Source organism: Pseudophryne corroboree (genome assembly GCF_028390025.1).
Source record: "Pseudophryne corroboree isolate aPseCor3 chromosome 7 unlocalized genomic scaffold, aPseCor3.hap2 SUPER_7_unloc_4, whole genome shotgun sequence".
In the NCBI taxonomy this organism is placed as follows: Eukaryota; Metazoa; Chordata; class Amphibia; order Anura; family Myobatrachidae; genus Pseudophryne; species Pseudophryne corroboree.
The window spans coordinates 73,262-94,938 of record NW_026967613.1 but is presented as its reverse complement, the minus strand read 5'-3'; the positions used below and the strand labels follow the sequence as shown (position 1 = coordinate 94,938).

Sequence of the window (21,677 nt, the reverse complement as noted above, 5' to 3'; positions counted from 1 at the left end):
ACGATTTTGTGAGAAACATCTTCACCCTTAAATAAAGATTTTCTTAATTCCTTACCAGTGTGCTAATTAGATATCACCTTGTTTTCACATTAAACAGACTTCTACATGAGAAAGCAGCAAGGATGCAGTGGCGTTAATGTTTCCTGGTGTCAACCTGTATTATTTCAGTAGACATTGAAATGAGGATGCATCTTGCTGCCTTTCCAATGAAGCAAGTTTAATTTAGCAATAGGTGAAAAACCATCCCTACAAAGGTGTTAATCAGAGACTTGGCTTTGTGGACACTTTTCAGAGAACAAATTTGTTAGCATAAAAATAAAGCCAGAAAATGAAGAGCTGTTTAATCACTCAATTTGATTTTTTTTGCCAGCATATTTCTTTTTCTCTGCAACCGACTGCTAAATTGTGCTTCCTAGCTGTTTTTATAAAATCAATGAATCAAATCTAACTCTGATTACATCAGAGAAGGCCAGGTACCCTACACCATAAGAGGGGGTTTGAAATTTTGACTTGTCTACTTAAAGATCACCAAAATCTGATAACAAGGTCAATTACGTCCCTGGGTGGGATTGAACCACCAACCTTTTGGTTAGTAGCCGGACTCACTAACTGATTGCGCCACAGAGACACTTTGCAAAAAGTACATACTGACAAAGGCTAATAAGCATACATCTAGAACGTTTCCTAGAAAAACTTTAAAAAGTCAATAATCTGGAGAGTTTTTGTAAGATGTTTCTTCCATCAACCAACGAAGAAACACATTGGTACTTTCCCATGATGACTGAGTGCTTCAGGATCTCTTGCACTTACATGTGCAGCAAAGTACTGCAATGGAAGCATGCTGGGCCCATAACCCAGAGGTAGGCAGATTGAAACTATCCTTTGCTATATACATTTTTTTTTTGTTAATTTAAGTAATCAAAACTGGGATTGATATTTTTGTTCTTTTATTTTTACTTAAAGTACAATAACTTTTACCATTATAATTTGTTTTAATAGTATATTGACAGTATAGTTTTCTTTAAAAAATCCACTTAATTTTCTTTACCCTATTATTAAAAGGGTAATTGACAAAAACAAACTACATTGTCACCAGAAGAGCAATACAAAATGTACAAGTGATATATTAAAATCATCTTTCCAGCTTGAATTTCAATGATGCATTGGGGCAACGATTTTGTGAGAAACATTTTCACCCTTAAATAAAGATTTTCTTAATTCCTTACCTGTGTGCTAATTAGATATCACCTTGTTTTCACATTAAACAGACTTCCACATGAGAAAGCAGCAAGGATGCAGTGGCGTTAATGTTTCCTGGTGTCAACCTGTATTATTTCAGTAGACATTGAAATGAGGATGCATCTTGCTGCCTTTCCAATGAAGCAAGTTTAATTTAGTAATAGGTTAAAAACCATCCTTACAAAGGTGTTAATCAGATACTTGGCTTTGTGGACACTTTTCAGAGAACAAATTTGTTAGCATAAAAATAAAGCCAGAAAATTAAGAGCTGTTTAATCACTCAATTGGATTTTTTTTGCCAGCATATTTCTTTTTCTCTGCAACCCACTGCTAAATTGTGCTTCCTAGCTGTTTTTATAAAATCACTGAATCAAATCTAACTCTGATTACATCAGAGAAGGCCAGGTACCCTACACCAGAACAGGGGGATTTGAAATTTTGACTTGTCTACTTAAAGATCACCAAAATCTGATAACAAGGTCAATTACGTCCCTGGGTGGGATTGAACCACCAACCTTTTGGTTAATAGCCGTGCACACTAACTGATTGCGCCACAGAGACACTTTGCAAAAGTCCATACTGACAAAGGCTAATAAGCATTCATCTAAAACGTTTCCTAGAAAAACTTTAAAAAGTCAATAATCTGGAGAGTTTTTGTAAGATGTTTCTTCCATCAACCAACGAAGAAACACATTGGTACTTTCCCATGATGAGTGAGTGCTTCAGGATCTCTTGCACTTACATGTGCAGCAGAGTACAGCAATGGAAGCATGCTGGGCCCATAACCCAGCGGTAGGCAGATTGAAACTATCCTCTGCTATATGCATTTTTTTTTGTTAATTAAAGTAATCCAAAACTGGGATTGATATTTTGGCTCTTTTATTTTTACTTAAAGTACAATAACTTTTACCATTTTAATTTGTTTTAATAGTATATTGACAGTATTGTTTTCTTTTAAAAATCCACTTAATTTTCTTTACCCTATTATTAAAATGGTAATTGACAAAAACAAACTACATTGTCACCAGAAGAGCAATACAAAATGTACAAGTGATATATTAAAATCATCTTTCCAGCTTGAATTTCAATGATGCATTGGGGCAACGATTTTGTGAGAAACATCTTCACCCTTAAATAAAGATTTTCTTAATTCCTTACCTGTGTGCTAATTAGATATCACCTTGTTTTCACATTAAACAGACTTTTACATGAGAAAGCAGCAAGGATGCAGTGGCGTTAATGTTTCCTGGTGTCAACCTGTATTATTTCAGTAGACATTGAAATGAGGATGCATCTTGCTGCCTTTCCAATGAAGCAAGTTTAATTTAGTAATAGGTGAAAAACCATCCTTACAAAGGTGTTAATCAGAGACTTGGCTTTGTGGACACTTTTCAGAGAACAAATTTGTTAGCATAAAAATAAAGCCAGAAAATGAAGAGCTGTTTAATCGCTCAATTGGATTTTTTTGCCAGCATATTTCTTTTTCTCTGCAACCGACTGCTAAATTGTGCTTCCTAGCTGTTTTTTATAAAATCACTGAATCAAATCTTACTCTGATTACATCAGAGAAGGCCAGGTACCCTACACCATAAGAGGGGGTTTGAAATTTTGACTTGTCTACTTAAAGATCACCAAAATCTGATAACAAGGTCAATTACGTCCCTGGGTGGGATTGAACCACCAACCTTTTGGTTAATAGCCATACACACTAACTGATTGCGCCACAGAGACACTTTGCAAAAGTACGTACTGACAAAGGCTAATAAGCATTCATCTAAAACGTTTCCTAGAAAAACTTTAAAAAGTCAATAATCTGGAGAGTTTTTGTAAGATGTTTCTTCCATCAACCAACGAAGAAACACATTGGTACTTTCCCATGATGAGTGAGTGCTTCAGGATCTATTGCACTTACATGTGCAGCAGAGTACAGCAATGGAAGCATGCTGAGCACATAACCCAGAGGTAGGCAGATTGAAACTATCCTCTGCTATATGCATTTGTTTTTGTTAATTAAAGTATTCCAAAACTGGGATTGATATGTTGGCTCTTTTATTTTTACTTACAGTACAATAACTTTTACCATTTTAATTTGTTTTAATAGTATATTGACAGTATTGTTTTCTTTCAAAAATCCACTTAATTTTCTTTACCCTATTATTAAAATGGTAATTGACAAAAACAAACTAGATTGTCACCAGAAGAGCAATACAAAATGTACAAGTGATATATTAAAATCATATTTCCAGCTTGAATTTCAATGATGCATTGGGGCAACGATTTTGTGAGAAACATTTTCACCCTTAAATAAAGATTTTCTTAATTCCTTACCTGTGTGCTAATTAGATATCACCTTGTTTTCACATTAAACAGACTTCCACATGAGAAAGCAGCAAGGATGCAGTGGCGTTAATGTTTCCTGGTGTCAACCTGTATTATTTCAGTAGACATTGAAATGAGGATGCATCTTGCTGCCTTTCCAATGAAGCAAGTTTAATTTAGTAATAGGTTAAAAACCATCCTTACAAAGGTGTTAATCAGAGACTTGGCTTTGTGGACACTTTTCAGAGAACAAATTTGTTAGCATAAAAATAAAGCCAGAAAATTAAGAGCTGTTTAATCACTCAATTGGATTTTTTTTGCCAGCATATTTCTTTTTCTCTGCAACCCACTGCTAAATTGTGCTTCCTAACTGATTTTATAAAATCACTGAATCAAATCTAACTCTGATTACATCAGAGAAGGCCAGGTACCCTACACCAGAACAGGGGGATTTGAAATTTTGACTTGTCTACTTAAAGATCACCAAAATCTGATAACAAGGTCAATTACGTCCCTGGGTGGGATTGAACCACCAACCTTTTGGTTAATAGCCATGCACACTAACTGATTGCGCCACAGAGACACTTTGCAAAAGTCCATACTGACAAAGGCTAATAAGCATTCATCTAAAACGTTTCCTAGAAAAACTTTAAAAAGTCAATAATCTGGAGAGTTTTTGTAAGATGTTTCTTCCATCAACCAACGAAGAAACACATTGGTACTTTCCCATGATGAGTGAGTGCTTCAGGATCTCTTGCACTTACATGTGCAGCAGAGTACAGCAATGGAAGCATGCTGGGCCCATAACCCAGCGGTAGGCAGATTGAAACTATCCTCTGCTATATGCATTTTTTTTTTGTTAATTAAAGTAATCCAAAACTGGGATTGATATTTTGGCTCTTTTATTTTTACTTAAAGTACAATAACTTTTACCATTTTAATTTGTTTTAATAGTATATTGACAGTATTGTTTTCTTTTAAAAATCCACTTAATTTTCTTTACCCTATTATTAAAAGGGTAATTGACAAAAACAAACTACATTGTCACCAGAAGAGCAATACAAAATATACAAGTGATATATTAAAATCATCTTTCCAGCTTGAATTTCAATGATGCATTGGGGCAACAATTTTGTGAGAAACATCTTCACCCTTAAATAAAGATTTTCTTAATTCCTTACCTGTGTGCTAATTAGATATCACCTTGTTTTCACATTAAACAGACTTCCACATGAGAAAGCAGCAAGGATACAGTGGCATTAATGTTTCCTGGTGTCAACCTGTATTATTTCAGTAGACATTGAAATGAGGATGCATCTTGCTGCCTTTCCAATGAAGCAAGTTTAATTTAGTAATAGGTGAAAAACCATCCCTACAAAGGTGTTAATCAGAGACTTGGCTTTGTGGACACTTTTCAGAGAACAAATTTGTTAGCATAAAAATAAAGCCAGAAAATGAAGAGCTGTTTAATCACTCAATTGGATTTTTTTTGCCAGCATATTTCTTTTTCTCTGCAACCCACTGCTAAATTGTGCTTCCTAGCTGTTTTTATTAAATCACTGAATCAAATCTAACTCTGATTACATCAGAAAAGGCCAGGTACCCTACACCATAACAAGGGGTTTGAAATTTTGACTTGTCTACTTAAAGATCACCAAAATCTGATAACAAGGTCAATTACGTCCCTGGGTGGGATTGAACCACCAACCTTTTAGCTAGTAGCCGGATACACTAACCGATTGCGCCACAGAGATACTTCACAAAAAGTCCATACTGACAAAGGCTAATAAGCATACATCTAGAACGTTTCCTAGAAAAACTTTAAAAAGTCAATAATCTGGAGAGTTTTTGTAAGATGTTTCTTCCATCAACCAAAGAAGAAACACATTGGTACTTTCCCATGATGACTGAGTGCTTCAGGATCTCTTGCACTTACATGTGCAGCAGAGTACTGCAATGGAAGCATGCTGGGCCCATAACCCAGAGGTAGGCAGATTGAAACTATCCTTTGCTATATGCATTTTTTTTTGTTAATTTAAGTAATCAAAACTGGGATTGATATTTTTGCTCTTTTATTTTTACTTAAAGTACAATAACTTTTACCATTTTAATTTGTTTTAATAGTATATTGACAGTATAGTTTTCTTTAAAAAATCCACTTAATTTTCTTTACCCTATTATTAAAAGGGTAATTGACAAAAACAAACTACATTGTCACCAGAAGAGCAATACAAAATGTACAAGTGATATATTAAAATCATCTTTCCAGCTTGAATTTCAATGATGCATTGGGGCAACGATTTTGTGAGAAACATCTTCACCCTTAAATAAAGATTTTCTTAATTCCTTACCTGTGTGCTAATTAGATATCACCTTGTTTTCACATTAAACAGACTTCTACATGAGAAAGCAGCAAGGATGCAGTGGCGTTAATGTTTCCTGGTGTCAACCTGTATTATTTCAGTAGACATTGAAATGAGGATGCATCTTGCTGCCTTTCCAATGAAGCAAGTTTAATTTAGCAATAGGTGAAAAACCATCCCTACAAAGGTGTTAATCAGAGACTTGGCTTTGTGGACACTTTTCAGAGAACAAATTTGTTAGCATAAAAATAAAGCCAGAAAATGAAGAGCTGTTTAATCACTCAATTTGATTTTTTTTGCCAGCATATTTCTTTTTCTCTGCAACCGACTGCTAAATTGTGCTTCCTAGCTGTTTTTATAAAATCAATGAATCAAATCTAACTCTGATTACATCAGAGAAGGCCAGGTACCCTATACCATAAGAGGGGGTTTGAAATTTTGACTTGTCTACTTAAAGATCACCAAAATCTGATAACAAGGTCAATTACGTCCCTGGGTGGGATTGAACCACCAACCTTTTGGTTAGTAGCCGGACTCACTAACCGATTGCGCCACAGAGACACTTTGCAAAAAGTACATACTGACAAAGGCTAATAAGCATACATCTAGAACGTTTCCTAGAAAAACTTTAAAAAGTCAATAATCTGGAGAGTTTTTGTAAGATGTTTCTTCCATCAACCAACGAAGAAACACATTGGTACTTTCCCATGATGACTGAGTGCTTCAGGATCTCTTGCACTTACATGTGCAGCAAAGTACTGCAATGGAAGCATGCTGGGCCCATAACCCAGAGGTAGGCAGATTGAAACTATCCTTTGCTATATACATTTTTTTTTTGTTAATTTAAGTAATCAAAACTGGGATTGATATTTTTGTTCTTTTATTTTTACTTAAAGTACAATAACTTTTACCATTATAATTTGTTTTAATAGTATATTGACAGTATAGTTTTCTTTAAAAAATCCACTTAATTTTCTTTACCCTATTATTAAAAGGGTAATTGACAAAAACAAACTACATTGTCACCAGAAGAGCAATACAAAATGTACAAGTGATATATTAATATCATCTTTCCAGCTTGAATTTCAATGATGCATTGGGGCAACGATTTTGTGAGAAACATTTTCACCCTTAAATAAAGATTTTCTTAATTCCTTACCTGTGTGCTAATTAGATATCACCTTGTTTTCACATTAAACAGACTTCCACATGAGAAAGCAGCAAGGATGCAGTGGCGTTAATGTTTCCTGGTGTCAACCTGTATTATTTCAGTAGACATTGAAATGAGGATGCATCTTGCTGCCTTTCCAATGAAGCAAGTTTAATTTAGTAATAGGTGAAAAACCATCCTTACAAAGGTGTTAATCAGAGACTTGGCTTTGTGGACACTTTTCAGAGAACAAATTTGTTAGCATAAAAATAAAGCCAGAAAATGAAGAGCTGTTTAATCACTCTATTGGATTTTTTTGCCAGCATATTTCTTTTTCTCTGCAACCCACTGCTAAATTGTGCTTCCTAGCTGTTTTTATAAAATCACTGAATCAAATCTAACTCTGATTACATCAGAGAAGGCCAGGTACCCTACACCATAAGAGGGGGTTTGAAATTTTGACTTGTCTACTTAAAGATCACCAAAATCTGATAACAAGGTCAATTACGTCCCTGGGTGGGATTGAACCACCAACCTTTTGGTTAATAGCCATACACACTAACTGATTGCGCCACAGAGACACTTTGCAAAAGTACATACTGACAAAGGCTAATAAGCATTCATCTAAAACTTTTCCTAGAAAAACTTTAAAAAGTCAATAATCTGGAGAGTTTTTGTAAGATGTTTCTTCCATCAACCAACGAAGAAACACATTGGTACTTTCCCATGATGAGTGAGTGCTTTAGGATCTATTGCACTTACATGTGCAGCAGAGTACAGCAATGGAAGCATGCTGGGCACATAACCCAGAGGTAGGCAGATTGAAACTATCCTCTGCTATATGCATTTGTTTTTTGTTAATTTTAGTAATCAAAACTGGGATTGATATTTTTGCTTTTTTATTTTTACTTAAAGTACAATAACTTTTACCATTTTAATTTGTTTTAATAGTATATTGACAGTATAGTTTTCTTTAAAAAATCCACTTAATTTTCTTTACCCTATTATTAAAAGGGTAATTGACAAAAACAAACTACATTGTCACCAGAAGAGCAATACAAAATGTACAAGTGATATATTAAAATCATCTTTCCAGCTTGAATTTCAATGATGCATTGGGGCAACGATTTTGTGAGAAACATCTTCACCCTTAAATAAAGATTTTCTTAATTCCTTACCTGTGTGCTAATTAGATATCACCTTGTTTTCACATTAAACAGACTTCTACATGAGAAAGGAATTAAAGAAGGGAACACTAAAGGTGTTTCTACTCACAGGCGCTTGATGCGAGGTTCTCCACTGCAGCTATATATAAACAAGGGTTGGTCAGACCCCAAATAATAAACAATATAAAAAGATATTAGCGCTTAGGTCACAAATGCAAAGTGTGTCACATTCAAATCACAATTTAATGAAAAGGTAAAAATGCAATGCATATAGTGGTTATAACCACATAAAAGGTAAATTAATATAAATAAAATTGTGTAGCTCCCAGTATTAATAAGGCCTGTTGGAAATTAGTAAACAGCATGGACCTGTTCCTATGATAGTCCCCTTTGGAGAGAAAAGTTCAATGTCCCAATTGTGGATTGAATAGTTACCACCAGCGTGTCGCGAGGCAATTAAGCGAAGCTGCGTCCGCAAAGGTGCTGTTCCTCGGTGGGTGATGAACAGATGGCGTTCCACAGTATTAGGGAGATCCTTAATGTCCAAGGAACATTCAACGGGGGCTTGGTCCAGGTCCAGAGGTTCCAAAGGTGTGGGAGGACACACAAATAGGCAGGCTACACCGACGCGTTTCGTTGTATCAAAGACAACTTTTTCAAGGTGCTGGGAGTCCTGCTAAAAGGTGGTTTATATACCTTGCCAATATGGCTGCTCATTAGCCTATGTGATTGACATGTGACCACTTATAGACATAAAATGACCATATAATGACAGACAGCAGAGAAATAATATATTATGAATTAATGGTAGTGTAATTTATGCATTTTATTTAATTATATTTAAAATCCAAAAAGATATGCTTCCCCATATGGAAAACACGGGATATATCCTAACTATTAGATCATCGGCCACAATACAACAACTATCAATCACTTCTCCAGGTATTTGCACTATCCAATTTGGATAAATTTTATATTGGTCATGTGACTGGTTTCTATTAAACATATCTTTTTGGATTTTAAATATAATTAAATAAAATGCATAAATTACACTACCATTAATTCATAATATATTATTTCTCTGCTGTCTGTCATTATATGGTCATTTTATGTCTATAAGTGGTCACATGTCAATCACATAGGCTAATGAGCAGCCATATTGGCAAGGTATATAAACCACCTTTTAGCAGGACTCCCAGCACCTTGAAAAAGTTGTCTTTGATACAACGAAACGCGTCGGTGTAGCCTGCCTATTTGTGTGTCCTCCCACACCTTTGGAACCTCTGGACCTGGACCAAGCCCCCGTTGAATGTTCCTTGGACATTAAGGATCTCCCTAATACTGTGGAACGCCATCTGTTCATCACCCACCGAGGAACAGCACCTTTGCGGACGCAGCTTCGCTTAATTGCCTCGCGACACGCTGGTGGTAACTATTCAATCCACAATTGGGACATTGAACTTTTCTCTCCAAAGGGGACTATCATAGGAACAGGTCCATGCTGTTTACTAATTTCCAACAGGCCTTATTAATACTGGGAGCTACACAATTTTATTTATATTAATTTACCTTTTATGTGGTTATAACCACTATATGCATTGCATTTTTACCTTTTCATTAAATTGTGATTTGAATGTGACACACTTTGCATTTGTGACCTAAGAGCTAATATCTTTTTATATTGTTTATTATTTGGGGTCTGACCAACCCTTGTTTATATATAGCTGCAGTGGAGAACCTCGCATCAAGCGCCTGTGAGTAGAAACACCTTTAGTGTTCCCTTCTTTAATTCTAGTCTACTTAGTCAACTCCAGGCTGCAAGGATGGGGAGTTTCTCCACATTTAATGACAGACATAACAGGAGAATGGGTTTCCTTAAAAAATGGGATAATCCCACAGATATGGAATGTACGAATATAACTAACCATTTGAAAGATGAATTTTATAAGTTAGAGGACCTTATGAGATCTGAAACTAAACATTGGCTTGATGGGACTAATCTACGAAAATATGTAGATAAGAATATGATACCCAGAGGCCTTAGGCTATTTAAACCCTCCATCTTTAATGGCAATAGGGAATTTGAGGAGCTTTGGGAGAAGGCCTTAGATAAATGTTCCCTAAGCCTTATGGAACTGGTTATTTCCTATAGAGATAAAAAAACTAGGGAAGTAGAAGCGGAGATAGAAGCTCTTAAAAATAAGAGCGGACGCAGCTTCGCTTAATTGCCTCGCGACACGCTGGTGGTAACTATTCAATCCACAATTGGGACATTGAACTTTTCTCTCCAAAGGGGACTATCATAGGAACAGGTCCATGCTGTTTACTAATTTCCAACAGGCCTTATTAATACTGGGAGCTACACAATTTTATTTATATTAATTTACCTTTTATGTGGTTATAACCACTATATGCATTGCATTTTTACCTTTTCATTAAATTGTGATTTGAATGTGACACACTTTGCATTTGTGACCTAAGCGCTAATATCTTTTTATATTGTTCTACATGAGAAAGCAGCAAGGATGCAGTGGCGTTAATGTTTCCTGGTGTCAACCTGTATTATTTCAGTAGACATTGAAATGAGGATGCATCTTGCTGCCTTTCCAATGAAGCAAGTTTAATTTAGTAATAGGTGAAAAACCATCCCTACAAAGGTGTTAATCAGAGACTTGGCTTTGTGGACACTTTTCAGAGAACAAATTTGTTAGCATAAAAATAAAGCCAGAAAATGAAGAGCTGTTTAATCACTCAATTGGATTTTTTTTGCCAGCATATTTCTTTATCTCTGCAACCCACTGCTAAATTGTGCTTCCTAGCTGTTTTTATAAAATCAATGAATCAAATCTAACTCTGATTACATCAGAGAAGGCCAGGTACCCTACACCATAACAGGGGGTTTTAAATTTTGACTTGTCTACTTAAAGATCACCAAAATCTGATAACAAGGTCAATTACGTCCCTGGGTGGGATTGAACCATCAACCTTTTGATTAGTAGCCGGACACACTAACCGATTGCGCCACAGAGACACTTTGCAAAAAGTACATACTGACAAAGGCTAATAAGCATACATCTAGAACGTTTCCTAGAAAAACTTTAAAAAGTCAATAATCTGGAGAGTTTTTGTAAGATGTTTCTTCCATCAACCAACGAAGAAACACATTGGTACTTTCCCATGATGAGTGAGTGCTTCAGGATCTCTTGCACTTACATGTGCAGCAGAGTACTGCAATGGAAGCATGCTGGTCCCATAACCCAGAGGTAGGCAGATTGAAACTATCCTTTGCTATATGCATTTTTTTTTGTTAATTTAAGTAATCAAAACTGGGATTGATATTTTTGCTCTTTTATTTTTACTTAAAGTACAATAACTTTTACCATTTTAATTTGTTTTAATAGTATACTGACAGTATAGTTTTCCTTAAAAAAATCCACTTAATTTTCTTTACCCTATTATTAAAAGGGTAATTGACAAAAACAAACTACATTGTCACCAGAAGAGCAATACAAAATGTACAAGTGATATATTAAAATCATCTTTCCAGCTTGAATTTCAATGATGCATTGGGGCAACGATTTTGTGAGAAACATCTTCACCCTTAAATAAAGATTTTCTTAATTCCTTACCTGTGTGCTAATTAGATATCACCTTGTTTTCACATTAAACAGACTTCTACATGAGAAAGCAGCAAGGATGCAGTGGCGTTAATGTTTCCTGGTGTCAACCTGTATTATTTCAGTAGACATTGAAATGAGGATGCATCTTGCTGCCTTTCCAATGAAGCAAGTTTAATTTAGTAATAGGTGAAAAACCATCCCTACAAAGGTGTTAATCAGAGACTTGGCTTTGTGGACACTTTTCAGAGAACAAATTTGTTAGCATAAAAATAAAGCCAGAAAATGAAGAGCTGTTTCATCACTCAATTGGATTTTTTTTGCCAGCATATTTCTTTTTCTCTGCAACCCACTGCTAAATTGTGCTTCCTAGCTGTTTTTATAAAATCAATGAATCAAATCTAACTCTGATTACATCAGAGAAGGCCAGGTACCCTACACCATAACAGGGGGTTGGAAATTTTGACTTGTCTACTTAAAGATCACCAAAATCTGATAACAAGGTCAATTACATCCCTGGGTGGGATTGAACCATCAACCTTTTGGTTAGTAGCCAGACACACTAACCGATTGCGCCACAGAGACACTTTGCAAAAAGTACATACTGACAAAGGCTAATAAGCATACATCTAGAACGTTTCCTAGAAAAACTTTAAAAAGTCAATAATCTGGAGAGTTTTTGTAAGATGTTTCTTCCATCAACCAACGAAGAAACACATTGGTACTTTCCCATGATGAGTGAGTGCTTCAGGATCTCTTGCACTTACATGTGCAGCAGATTACTGCAATGGAAGCATGCTGGGCCCATAACCCAGAGGTAGGCAGATTGAAACTATCCTTTGCTATATGCATTTTTTTTGTTAATTTAAGTAATCAAAACTGGGATTGATATTTTTGCTCTTTTATTTTTACTTAAAGTACAATAACTTTTACCATTTTAATTTGTTTTAATAGTATATTGACAGTATAGTTTTCTTTAAAAAATCCACTTAATTTTCTTTACCCTATTATTAAAAGGGTAATTGACAAAAACAAACTACATTGTCACCAGAAGAGCAATACAAAATGTACAAGTGATATATTAAAATCATCTTTCCAGCTTGAATTTCAATGATGCATTGGGGCAACAATTTTGTGAGAAACATCTTCACCCTTAAATAAAGATTTTCTTAAATCCTAACCTGTGTGCTAATTAGATATCACCTTGTTTTCACATTAAACAGACTTCTACATGAGAAAGCAGCAAGGATGCAGTGGCGTTAATGTTTCCTGGTGTCAACCTGTATTATTTCAGTAGACATTGAAATGAGGATGCATCTTGCTGCCTTTCCAATGAAGCAAGTTTAATTTAGTAATAGGTGAAAAACCATCCCTACAAAGGTGTTAATCAGAGACTTGGCTTTGTGGACACTTTTCAAAGAACAAATTTGTTAGCATAAAAATAAAGCCAGAAAATGAAGAGCTGTTTAATCACTCAATTGGATTTTTTTTGCCAGCATATTTCTTTTTCTCTGCAACCCACTGCTAAATTGTGCTTCCTAGCTGTTTTTATAAAATCACTGAATCAAATCTAACTCTGATTACATCAGAGAAGGCCAGGTACCCTACACCATAACAGGGGGTTTGAAATTTTGACTTGTCTACTTAAAGATCACCAAAATCTGATAACAAGGTCAATTACATCCCTGGGTGGGATTGAACCATCAACCTTTTGGTTAGTAGCCAGACACACTAACCGATTGCGCCACAGAGACACTTTGCAAAAAGTACATACTGACAAAGGCTAATAAGCATACATCTAGAACGTTTCCTAGAAAAACTTTAAAAAGTCAATAATCTGGAGAGTTTTTGTAAGATGTTTCTTCCATCAACCAACGAAGAAACACATTGGTACTTTCCCATGATGAGTGAGTGCTTCAGGATCTCTTGCACTTACATGTGCAGCAGAGTACTGCAATGGAAGCATGCTGGGCCCATAACCCAGAGGTAGGCAGATTGAAACTATCCTTTGCTATATGCATTTTTTTTGTTAATTTAAGTAATCAAAACTGGGATTGATATTTTTGCTCTTTTATTTTTACTTAAAGTACAATAACTTTTACCATTTTAATTTGTTTTAATAGTATATTGACAGTATAGTTTTCTTTAAAAAATCCACTTAATTTTCTTTACCCTATTATTAAAAGGGTAATTGACAAAAACAAACTACATTGTCACCAGAAGAGCAATACAAAATGTACAAGTGATATATTAAAATCATCTTTCCAGCTTGAATTTCAATGATGCATTGGGGCAACAATTTTGTGAGAAACATCTTCACCCTTAAATAAAGATTTTCTTAATTCCTAACCTGTGTGCTAATTAGATATCACCTTGTTTTCACATTAAACAGACTTCTACATGAGAAAGCAGCAAGGATGCAGTGGCGTTAATGTTTCCTGGTGTCAACCTGTATTATTTCAGTAGACATTGAAATGAGGATGCATCTTGCTGCCTTTCCAATGAAGCAAGTTTAATTTAGTAATAGGTGAAAAACCATCCCTACAAAGGTGTTAATCAGAGACTTGGCTTTGTGGACACTTTTCAAAGAACAAATTTGTTAGCATAAAAATAAAGCCAGAAAATGAAGAGCTGTTTAATCACTCAATTGGATTTTTTTTGCCAGCATATTTCTTTTTCTCTGCAACCCACTGCTAAATTGTGCTTCCTAGCTGTTTTTATAAAATCACTGAATCAAATCTAACTCTGATTACATCAGAGAAGGCCAGGTACCCTACACCATAATAGGGGGTTTGAAATTTTGACTTGTCTACTTAAAGATCACCAAAATCTGATAACAATGTCAATTACGTCCCTGGTTGGGATTGAACCACCAACCTTTTGGTTAGTAGCCGGACACACTAACCGATTGCGCCACAGAGACACTTTGCGAAAAGTACATACTGACAAAGTCTAATAAGCATACATCTAGAACGTTTCCTAGAAAAACTTTAAAAAGTCAATAATCTGGAGAGTTTTTGTAAGATGTTTCTTCCATCAACCAATGAAGAAACACATTGGTACTTTCCCATGATGAGTGAGTGCTTCAGGATCTCTTGCACTTACATGTGCAGCAGAGTACTGCAATGGAAGCATACAGGGCCCATAACCCAGAGGTAGGCAGATTGAAACTATCCTTTGCTATATGCATTTTTTTTGTTAATTTAAGTAATCAAAACTGGGATTGATATTTTTGCTCTTTTATTTTTACTTAAAGTACAATAACTTTTACCATTTTAATTTGTTTTAATAGTATATTGACAGTATAGTTTTCTTAAAAAAATCCACTTAATTTTCTTTACCCTATTATTAAAAGGGTAATTGACAAAAACAAACTACATTGTCACCAGAAGAGCAATACAAAATGTACAAGTGATATATTAAAATCATCTTTCCAGCTTGAATTTCAATGATGCATTGGGGCAACGATTTTGTGAGAAACATCTTCACCCTTAAATAAAGATTTTCTTAATTCCTTACCTGTGTGCTAATTAGATATCACCTTGTTTTCACATTAAACAGACTTCTACATGAGAAAGCAGCAAGGATGCAGTGGCGTTAATGTTTCCTGGTGTCAACCTGTATTATTTCAGTAGACATTGAAATGAGGATGCATCTTGCTGCCTTTCCAATGAAGCAAGTTTAATTTAGTAATAGGTGAAAAACCATCCCTACAAAGGTGTTAATCAGAGACTTGGCTTTGTGGACACTTTTCAGAGAACAAATTTGTTAGCATAAAAATAAAGCCAGAAAATGAAGAGCTGTTTAATCACTCAATTGGATTTTTTTTGCCAGCATATTTCTTTTTCTCTGCAACCCACTGCTAAATTGTGCTTCCTAGCTGTTTTTATTAAATCACTGAATCAAATCTAACTCTGATTACATCAGAAAAGGCCAAGTACCCTACACCATAACAGGGGGTTTGAAATTTTGACATGTCTACTTAAAGATCACCAAAATCTGATAACAAGGTCAATTACGTCCCTGGGTGGGATTGAACCACCAACCTTTTGGTTAGTAGCCGGATACACTAACCGATTGCGCCACAGAGACACTTCGCTAAAAATGCATTCTGACAAAGGCTAATAAGCATACATCTAGAACGTTTCCTAGAAAAACTTTAAAAAGTCAATAATCTGGAGAGTTTTTGTAAAATGTTTCTTCCATCAACCAACGAAGAAACACATTGGTACTTTCCCATGATGAGTGAGTGCTTCAGGATCTCTTGCACTTACATGTGCAGCAGAGTACTGCAATGGAAGCATGCTGGGCCCATAACCCAGAGGTAGGCAGATTGAAACTATCCTTTGCTATATGCATTTTTTTTGTTAATTTAAGTAATCAAAACTGGGATTGATATTTTTGCTCTTTTATTTTTACTTGAAGTACAATAACTTTTACCATTTTAATTTGTTTGAATAGTATATTGACAGTATAGTTTTCTTTAAAAAATCCACTTAATTTTCTTTACCCTATTATTAAAAGGGTAATTGACAAAAACAAACTACATTGTCACCAGAAGAGCAATACAAAATGTACAAGTGATATATTAAAATCATCTTTCCAGCTTGAATTTCAATGATGCATTGGGGCAACGATTTTGTGAGAAACATCTTCATCCTTAAATAAAGATTTTCTTAATTCCTTACCTGTGTGCTAATTAGATATCACCTTGTTTTCACATTAAACAGACTTCCACATGAGAAAGCAGCAAGGAAGCAGTGGCGTTAATGTTTCCTGGTGTCAACCTGTATTATTTCAGTAGAAATTGAAATGAGGATGCATCTTGCTGCCTTTCCAATGAAGCAAGTTTAATTTAGTAATAGGTGAAAAACCATCCCTACAAAGGTGTTAATCAGAGACTTGGCTTTGTGGACACTTTTCAGAGAACAAATTTGTTAGCATAAAAATAAAGCCAGAAAATGAAGAGCTGTTTAATCACTCAATTGGATTTTTTTTGCCAGCATATTTCTTTTTCTCTGCAACCAACTGCTAAATTGTGCTTCCTATCTGTTTTTATAAAATCACTGAATCAAATCTAACTCTGATTACATCAGAGAAGGCCAGGTAACCTACACCATAACGGGGGGTTTGAAATTTTGACTTGTCTACTTAAAGATCACCAAAATCTGATAACAAGGTCAATTACGTCCCTGGGTGGGATTGAACCACCAACCTTTCGGTTAGTAGCCAGACACACTAACCGATTGCGCCACAGAGACACTTTGTAAAAAGTACATACTGACAAAGGCTAATAAGCATACATCTGGAACGTTTCCTAGAAAAACTTTAAAAAGTCAATAATCTGGAGAGTTTTTGTAAGATGTTTCTTCCATCAACCAACGAAGAAACACATTGGTACTTTCCCATGATGAGTGAGTGCTTCAGGATCTCTTGCACTTACATGTGCAGCAGAGTACTGCAATGGAAGCATGCTGGGCCCATAACCCAGAGGTAGGCAGATTGAAACTATCCTTTGCTATATGCATTTTTTTTTTGTTAATTTAAGTAATCAAAACTGGGATTGATATTTTTGCTCTTTTATTTTTACTTAAAGTACAATAACTTTTACCATTTTAATTTGTTTTAATAGTATATTGACAGTATAGTTTTCCTTAAAAAAAATCCACTTAATTTTCTTTACCCTATTATTAAAAGGGTAATTGACAAAAACAAACTACATTGTCACCAGAAGAGCAATACAAAATGTACAAGTGATATATTAAAATCATCTTTCCAGCTTGAATTTCAATGATGCACTGGGGCAACAATTTTGTGAGAAACATCTTCACCCTTAAATAAAGATTTTCTTAATTCCTAAACTGTGTGCTAATTAGATATCACCTTGTTTTCACATTAAACAGACTTCTACATGAGAAAGCAGCAAGGATGCAGTGGCGTTAATGTTTCCTGGTGTCAACCTGTCTTATTTCAGTAGACATTGAAATGAGGATGCATCTTGCTGCCTTTCCAATGAAGCAAGTTTAATTTAGTAATAGGTGAAAAACCATCCCTACAAAGGTGTTAATCAGAGACTTGGCTTTGTGGACACTTTTCAGAGAACAAATTTGTTAGCATAAAAATAAAGCCAGAAAATGAAGAGCTGTTTAATCACTCAATTGGATTTTTTTTGCCAGCATATTTCTTTTTCTCTGCAACCCACTGCTAAATTGTGCTTCCTAGCTGTTTTTATAAAATCACTGAATCAAATCTAACTCTGATTACATCAGAGAAGGCCAGGTACCCTACACCATAACAGGGGATTTGAAATTTTGACTTGTCTACTTAAAGATCACCAAAATCTGATAACAATGTCAATTACGTCCCTGGTTGGGATTGAACCACCAACCTTTTGGTTAGTAGCTGGACACACTAACCGATTGCGCCACAGAGACACTTTGAAAAAAGTACATACTGACAAAGTCTAATAAGCATACATCTAGAACGTTTCCTAGAAAAACTTTAAAAAGTCAATAATCTGGAGAGTTTTTGTAAAATGTTTCTTCCATCAACCAATGAAGAAACACATTGGTACTTTCCCATGATGAGTGAGTGCTTCAGGATCTCTTGCACTTACATGTGCAGCAGAGTACTGCAATGGAAGCATACAGGGCCCATAACCCAGAGGTAGGCAGATTGAAACTATCCTTTGCTATATGCATTTTTTTTGTTAATTTAAGTAATCAAAACTGGGATTGATATTTTTGCTCTTTTATTTTTACTTAAAGTACAATAACTTTTACCATTTTAATTTGTTTTAATAGTATATTGACAGTATAGTTTTCTTTAAAAAATCCACTTAATTTTCTTTACCCTATTATTAAAAGGGTAATTGACAAAAACAAACTACATTGTCACCAGAAGAGCAATACAAAATGTACAAGTGATATATTAAAATCATCTTTCCAGCTTGAATTTCAATGATGCATTGGGGCAACGATTTTGTGAGAAACATCTTCATCCTTAAATAAAGATTTTCTTAATTCCTTACCTGTGTGCTAATTAGATATCACCTTGTTTTCACATTAAACAGACTTCCACATGAGAAAGCAGCAAGGATGCAGTGGCGTTAATGTTTCCTGGTGTCAACCTGTATTATTTCAGTAGAAATTGAAATGAGGATGCATCTTGCTGCCTTTCCAATGAAGCAAGTTTAATTTAGTAATAGGTGAAAAACCATCCCTACAAAGGTGTTAATCAGAGACTTGGCTTTGTGGACACTTTTCAGAGAACAAATTTGTTAGCATAAAAATAAAGCCAGAAAATGAAGAGCTGTTTAATCACTCAATTGGATTTTTTTTGCCAGCATATTTCTTTTTCTCTGCAACCAACTGCTAAATTGTGCTTCCTATCTGTTTTTATAAAATCACTGAATCAAATCTAACTCTGATTACATCAGAGAAGGCCAGGTACCCTACACCATAACGGGGGGTTTGAAATTTTGACTTGTCTACTTAAAGATCACCAAAATCTGATAACAAGGTCAATTACGTCCCTGGGTGGGATTGAACCACCAACCTTTCGGTTAGTAGCCAGACACACTAACCGATTGCGCCACAGAGACACTTTGTAAAAAGTACATACTGACAAAGGCTAATAAGCATACATCTGGAACGTTTCCTAGAAAAACTTTAAAAAGTCAATAATCTGGAGAGTTTTTGTAAGATGTTTCTTCCATCAACCAACGAAGAAACACATTGGTACTTTCCCATGATGAGTGAGTGCTTCAGGATCTCTTGCACTTACATGTGCAGCAGAGTACTGCAATGGAAGCATGCTGGGCCCATAACCCAGAGGTAGGCAGATTGAAACTATCCTTTGCTATATGCATTTTTTTTTTTGTTAATTTAAGTAATCAAAACTGGGATTGATATTTTTGCTCTTTTATTTTTACTTAAAGTACAATAACTTTTACCATTTTAATTTGTTTTAATAGTATATTGACAGTATAGTTTTCCTTAAAAAAATCCACTTAATTTTCTTTACCCTATTATTAAAAGGGTAATTGACAAAAACAAACTACATTGTCACCAGAAGAGCAATACAAAATGTACAAGTGATATATTAAAATCATCTTTCCAGCTTGAATTTCAATGATGCATTGGGGCAACAATTTTGTGAGAAACATCTTCACCCTTAAATAAAGATTTTCTTAATTCCTAAACTGTGTGCTAATTAGATATCACCTTGTTTTCACATTAAACAGACTTCTACATGAGAAAGCAGCAAGGATGCAGTGGCGTTAATGTTTCCTGGTGTCAACCTGTCTTATTTCAGTAGACATTGAAATGAGGATGCATCTTGCTGCCTTTCCAATGAAGCAAGTTTAATTTAGTAATAGGTGAAAAACCATCCCTACAAAGGTGTTAATCAGAGACTTGGCTTTGTGGACACTTTTCAGAGAACAAATTTGTTAGCATAAAAATAAAGCCAGAAAATGAAGAGCTGTTTAATCACTCAATTGGATTTTTTTTGCCAGCATATTTCTTTTTCTCTGCAACCCACTGCTAAATTGTGCTTCCTAGCTGTTTTTATAAAATCACTGAATCAAATCTAACTCTGATTACATCAGAGAAGGCCAGGTACCCTACACCATAACAGGGGATTTGAAATTTTGACTTGTCTACTTAAAGATCACCAAAATCTGATAACAATGTCAATTACGTCCCTGGTTGGGATTGAACCACCAACCTTTTGGTTAGTAGCTGGACACACTAACCGATTGCGCCACAGAGACACTTTGAAAAAAGTACATACTGACAAAGTCTAATAAGCATACATCTAGAACGTTTCCTAGAAAAACTTTAAAAAGTCAATAATCTGGAGAGTTTTTGTAAAATGTTTCTTCCATCAACCAATGAAGAAACACATTGGTACTTTCCCATGATGAGTGAGTGCTTCAGGATCTCTTGCACTTACATGTGCAGCAGAGTACTGCAATGGAAGCATACAGGGCCCATAACCCAGAGGTAGGCAGATTGAAACTATCCTTTGCTATATGCATTTTTTTTGTTAATTTAAGTAATCAAAACTGGGATTGATATTTTTGCTCTTTTATTTTTACTTAAAGTACAATAACTTTTACCATTTTAATTTGTTTTAATAGTATATTGACAGTATAGTTTTCTTTAAAAAATCCACTTAATTTTCTTTACCCTATTATTAAAAGGGTAATTGACAAAAACAAACTACATTGTCACCAGAAGAGCAATACAAAATGTACAAGTGATATATTAAAATCATCTTTCCAGCTTGAATTTCAATGATGCATTGGGGCAACGATTTTGTGAGAAACATCTTCACCCTTAAATAAAGATTTTCTTAATTCCTTACCTGTGTGCTAATTAGATATCACCTTGTTTTCACATTAAACAGACTTCTACATGAGAAAGCAGCAAGGATGCAGTGGCGTTAATGTTTCCTTGTGTCAACCTGTATTATTTCAGTAGACATTGAAATGAGGGTGCATCTTGCTGCCTTTCCAATGAAGCAAGTTTAATTTAGTAATAGGTGAAAAACCATCCCTACAAAGGTGTTAATCAGAGACTTGGCTTTGTGGACACTTTTCAGAGAACAAATTTGTTAGCATAAAAATAAAGCCAGAAAATGAAGAGCAGTTTCATCACTCAATTGGATTTTTTTTGCCAGCATATTTCTTTTTCTCTGCAACCCACTGCTAAATTGTGCTTCCTAGCTGTTTTTATAAAATCAATGAATCAAATCTAACTCTGATTACATCAGAGAAGGCCAGGTACCCTACACCGTAACAGGGGGTTTGAAATTT

The 21,677-nt window shown here is 35.1% G+C and overlaps 2 non-coding genes across 2 annotated transcripts; both read right to left on the bottom strand.

Moving 5' to 3' along the window:
- Nucleotides 1–17,041: 17,041 nt before the first annotated feature.
- On the bottom strand, nucleotides 17,042–17,115 carry TRNAS-ACU (transfer RNA serine (anticodon ACU)). Its single transcript has one exon. It is a non-coding gene; the product is annotated as a tRNA-Ser (tRNA).
- Nucleotides 17,116–19,383: 2,268 nt separating this feature from the next.
- Nucleotides 19,384–19,457, bottom strand: TRNAS-ACU (transfer RNA serine (anticodon ACU)). The gene has a single exon. It is a non-coding gene; the product is annotated as a tRNA-Ser (tRNA).
- Between the last annotated feature and the right edge of the window lie 2,220 nt (nucleotides 19,458–21,677).